This window comes from Tamandua tetradactyla, chromosome 7, assembly GCF_023851605.1.
Source record: "Tamandua tetradactyla isolate mTamTet1 chromosome 7, mTamTet1.pri, whole genome shotgun sequence".
In the NCBI taxonomy this organism is placed as follows: Eukaryota; Metazoa; Chordata; class Mammalia; order Pilosa; family Myrmecophagidae; genus Tamandua; species Tamandua tetradactyla.
This window is the reverse complement of record NC_135333.1, coordinates 120623545-120629468: the sequence shown is the minus strand read 5'-3', so window position 1 is coordinate 120629468 and position 5924 is coordinate 120623545.

The following is a 5924-nucleotide window of genomic DNA, read 5'->3' as shown; positions in this document are numbered from 1 at the left end:
TAAAGAAAATAGTTAAAAATTAAAGATAGAGTAAACTGATCATTTAGCATTGAAAAGCTTTTTTAAAAGGAAGCCGTTATTCAAAATATCTAATGTGATTAAACATCATTGCATTTGTAGGTCTGACTTCTAATGGTTTCACAATAAGAATTTTGTTGTTTTCTTTTAAATGTTGTGTTAGGATATAGATGGTGCTTGTGATTGCTAAGGTTAGACAAAGTAATGAGTTGACATGATACAATTCTGGTGTAGATGTTTTAGATATATTCATTCCTACAATTGCACAATGTAATTTATGCAACTGAGAAAAAATCATAATAGATTATTTCATAATTATTTGACTATGAAAGAAATGCCCAGGAAAAAAATCTCTTTTTTTAAACTCATATATGTTTGCATTATTAATACACATGATTTGGATAGCTGATCTTTAATTATTGCTTCCTCTGCTAGGGATAGCCTGTCTTATCTAGGATCTAACTTACAGCCTACCTTTTCATCTTGTGAATCATCTAGATAATATTACAGTTACCTATCCTTTGTCCTCATATATTTATTGTCTTTATATACAAGTCCTTTTAAGTAATAAAGTATGTTTTAGAGGTTGGAAATAATTCTCTTAATATCTTGAAGACAAAATATAATTTCTTAAATGTGTTTGCTGATGAAATTATTGAGGAAAGAGACTTTGTAGAGCTGTGTCATTTTTTTTTTTAATGCTGACTTTTTTGTTGGGTGGAAGTGGGAAAGCAGCTGTGTGACAACAGAAAAGACCAAATAAAATTGACCTATGTCCCATATTCACTTATCTGAACTCAAATGCTGTTAGACATGAAATAAATGAGAAAGGAATCAGAAACTTGAGTTTGACTAGTTGAATAAAATGTTTTGGGGTACTGTCTTTGGTTACTGACCAGGGTTGGCGTGTGTTTGCAGCATATGTGTGTGTGTGCATGCATGCTAGATACAAAATATGGCCTGATGTACTTATAATGAGGAGTATAATTTTGATTCAAACATGCAACTTTCTTTAATTGATCAGGAAACGTAAGAGGATATCCCAATTCTTGCTTATTATCTAGAGAGAAAAGCATTTTTCTTTGTTTATAGGACCTTCTATGTTATTCATAAAAATAACCCACAGTTAAAACTATATGTGGTTTTTCCTTGGTGTAAATGTGGATTAAGTTTTAATTCTATATCCAGATACTCTGGAAATGCAATCTATTCTTTCTTACAATAATTCTGTAAAACTTAAATGAGTATTGTAGTACTGTATCTGAGCATTGCTTTGTAAACTGTAGCTTTAACACTGCTGTTTACATAGGGATCATCATGTGTTCTTTTTTTTCTTATCTTTCTATTCAGACTTGATAGAATTTCCAGAACAGTAATGGAAACCATACAAGAGTGACCATGTTTATCCTAGCAGGTTTGACTGATGACCCACAATTGAAAGTTGTATTATTTACCTTCCTGCTTGTTACCTACTTGCAGCATCACAGGCAATCTAATCATCATCACACTCACCCTGCTGGATGCTCACCTTAAGACACCTGTGTATTTTTTCCTTAGGAATTTTTGCCTCTTAGAAATCTCTTATACTACTACATGCATCCCTAAATTGCTGGTTACAATGGCAACTGGGGACAAAACCATTTCCTATAACTGTTGTGTGTCATTCGAGTTTTTTTGCCTTCTTTCTGGGGCATCTGATTTTACCTGCTGGCGGCCATGTCCTATGACCGCTACGTTTGCCATCTGTAAGCCCTTGCACTACACGACATCATAGTATCAAAGTCTGAGTACAGCTTGTCCTCAATTGTTGGTTCTCTGGGTTCTTTTCCATCTTTCCATGTCTTATCATGGGTCTAAACCTTGACTTCCGTGCCTCCAACACTGTTGATCATTTCTATTGTGACGCTACCCCCTTGCTGCAGATCTCCTGCTCAGACATCTGGATCATCGATAGGATTGCTTTCATTTCAGCTTTAGTGACATTCCTGGTCACGTTGGTGATGGTGATACTATCTTACACCTACATTACATTGACGATCTTAAAATTCCTTCAACCAAACAGAGGAAAAAGGCATTTTCCACGTGTTCCTCCCACGATTGTGATCTCCATTTCTTATGCAGCTGCAATTTTATGTATGTTAAACCCTTAGTACAACAAAGAATTTCTTTTTCCAAGGGAATTGCAGTACTCAATACCTCAGTTGCCCCACTTTTGAATCCTTTCATCTACACTCTAAAGAACCAACAAGCAAAAAAAGGCTTCATGCATATGGTACAAAGGGTTGTCTCTTTGTCAAAGAAATGAATGTACTGTTGCAATATATAAAGAGCATGGAAAAATATTATCAATTTTCATTAATAGTTTCCAGTACATAGCTTCTATCTTTTTTACTTTTTCCATTTCTTTGATATTCATCTTTATCTCTTTTCAAGCTGCATTTTCATAAGTCTGTGTTACAAAGAAAATAATCTTTCTTTCGGTCTTCTTTAGACATTCCTTTTCTCATTTCACTTCCTTTCCTTAGCTATCTGGAGGAAATGAATCTAAAGTTTTTCAGTTTGTCTTTTTTGTCTTTAGGTATACTAGTTAGTTAAAGCCTAAAATGTTTTCATTTAATATATCACATAATGCAAAGTTTGCAATACTATTCTGTACTTAATATGCTGTTACTGGCAATCATGACAACACATTTAGATTAATCTTTTTGACATCTATGTCCTGAAACCAATTTATTGGTGCATATTACAGGAAAGAAAATTTTGTAATGGCAGATATTAGCCATCATCTTTGGAAATGTTTATTTATTTAAAAAATCTGTGAATGCAGCCTCAAAGTACAGTTTATAGAAATTAGTTATTTAGTTTGTATGCAAGAGATATTTACATTAACATGTGTTTGAATTATAGTTGAGAGAAATTTATCTTATTTGCTTATTTAAAATTAGTATTGTAATCACCATGTAATTGATTTTTCCATATCAGAAAAAACACTCTCTAATTAATTTGGGATTCTTCTGAAGCTTACTTAAAATTGAATGGTAAATGAGTGCTTTAAATGATGAAATAATGCTTGCCACTGTATTTATTCTTCTCAAAATTATTTTCGAATTCAAATTGTAGGAATTAATTCGGTTCTAAGAAAAGATTTTCTAACGGTATGCCAGAGTCTATTAGGGGACTCTGAAGTTAATTGCTTTGAAAAGACAAGAATTTTACAAATGAAATATAAGTAGAATGCTTTCAATAAAAATATAGTATTCATAAAATTTGTGTTTTGGAAGCGTGGGTGTAATTGGCCATAATATTGTTTCTTTCTTTATTTTTAACTATATGTGTGTTGATTTGAAAAAAAAGGAAATATCTTTCCAAAATACTGTCTGAAGCATTAAAATAAAATAGGGCCAGGTAGGGAAATAAAGTTCTTAAAAAAAAATGACAACAGCAATTCAAGTTTCTCTCATAATATGTGCAATGATGAGGATTGTAAAAGATATTTGGGTTTATAATATATTATATAAATACAAATGGTTATTTAAAAGGTGTTTGGGTTTATAATATGGCTTATATTATATAAATAACAAATGGTTATTTAAATAGATGGTCATATTTTCCTTTAGTCACTTTTTTCCACTTGGAGAAAATGACCTAATAATCTTAGAGCATTATTTAAATTTAAAAATTAAGAGCATGAAACTTTATATGTATATATGTTATATCTCATTTTAGAAAATGAATTAAAATGAAAATTATGGTTCATCAATATTCTTCATAGAGTTGATTCTCTCTATGTGCTAATCAGATTGATTTTGCTTAAAATATATTGCCCAAATGATACCATGAATTTAACATTGAGCTATTCTGAAATATTTTCTTTTGTATTTTAAAATGACTATTATCTACAAATTTTTTACCATAGAGGATGATCTGTAGTTCTCAGTGAGAGACTAACATGTCTAAACTAAGACTTGCTCATTCCCATTCCTCCATTCCTTCCTTCCCATTCAGGAACTAATGATTCATTCTCTCTGGGACTTCTCTCGGTTTATGACATATACTCTTACATTTACATCCTTCAGAACCATCAACACTGACCTCTGCATTCTGATTCCCAGGTAGTTTACTACTAATAATTTTGTTTTGTTTTTAAATTGAGTCTTAATACTAACACAATGTCTTAAATATGTGTATAACTTTGTTCTTGAGGAAATTCCACCTGAAATGCTCAAATACTTTATGCTGAAATGCTTCCTGCTTTTTCTCTCCTTGAGGTAGGATGGACAACTGTGATATTAAAATATGACCTATATTTTATTGAATACCACTAAATTCCAGACACTTTTAAGTGTTTTATATAAATAACACAATTCTTGAAACAACAGTTCAACATAAAATTTATAATTAACATTATGCAAGTGTGATGGTTAAATTCAGGGTCCAATTGGCCAGGTGATGGGCATTCCCAGTTGTCTGACCAGGCAAGCACTGGCCTAACCATTACTGAAAGGATATTTTATGGCAGGTGGATAAAACAAAAGGTATCATCAGTCAGTTGATTGCATCTGTGGCTGATTACATCTATGATCAGCTAAGGGTGTGTCAACCAGTTGGATTTCAGCCAATCAGTGGATTATATCCCATCGGTGAAAAGAGGTTTTAAAGGAGAAGAGCTTTTCACTTGTTTCTCAGTCAGCCATCCTCTCCTGTAGAGTTCATTGAGGAAATTCATCAGAGTTGCCTGCCTTGTGGTGGCCTTCTCTACGGATTTTGAACTCTTATATCCCCACGTTGTGCAAGATACTTTTAGAATGCCATATTACAGGATCTCCTGCTGCTTATGTTTCTCTAGAGAACCCTGACTAATACACATGGGATCAAAATAGAGCTGAGAGAAGTTAAGACATTTCAGATGACAAGGAATTGAAACTAATAGCCAAATTTAAACTCAATAGTTTAGTTTTCTTTAGTCTGGGAGGAGTCATGATATCTTTTTAAGTTAAGCTTAGACTCCAGTAATTCCTGAATTGCATGATAGATGACACAATCTCTCTCCTCCCTCACTCCCTCCCACTTCTTTCCCTCCCTCCCTTCTTTCCTTCCTTCCTCCCATGGAAAGCACTGAGTTCAAGCTGATGGGATAGGTTTTGGCATTGATTTATAACTTTATGCAATCATTCAGACCTGAAACTCCTGTACTGCTATCTTCTGTTCCTCATTCTTTCTTGTTACAAGATTAATAGACTTATCCTGAACCCTCTAAGTACTCAATTTAAATATCACCGTTCTTAATGACATCTGTCTTCTCAGTGCAGTGATAGTCACTCAATTTACTGTGCAACTTCATTTATATCACTACTCTTTTTAAAAAATTCATGCCATCTGTTATTTAAAACTCATTCTAATTTTCCAGTTGATTTCCAATAAAATTTGCTGGCTTGAATTAGTTTTTTAAAATAACTTCTAATAGATAAATACTTTTACACCAATTTTTGGCGTGTAAATATGTTTTCCTTATCAAAGTGTGTCTTCCAAAATTTAATAATATGCTCAAGATTGAAAGAATTTTAGTTTTTACTCAAAAGAGAATGTTGAAGCTTCCTTGCCCTACTCAGAAAACATATATCAAGTTTTTGTGAGTTACACATAACCATAAAACCTCTTCTCTTCTAAATAAAACTATTGTGATTTTTAAATTATATAACATCAATATTTTAACTAGATAAAACACAATCAGAGGATTAAATTTATTTGCATTTTCCTGTGGTTAGCCTCTAGATGTATAATCATTTTCCTATTAGAATAAGTTACAGACTGACATCTAGTTTGACATGACATCTTGCATGTTTTTTAAATCTGAATTTGGAAAGCTTCAACCCTTGCTTACATGTGACCATTATTTCTACTGCTAC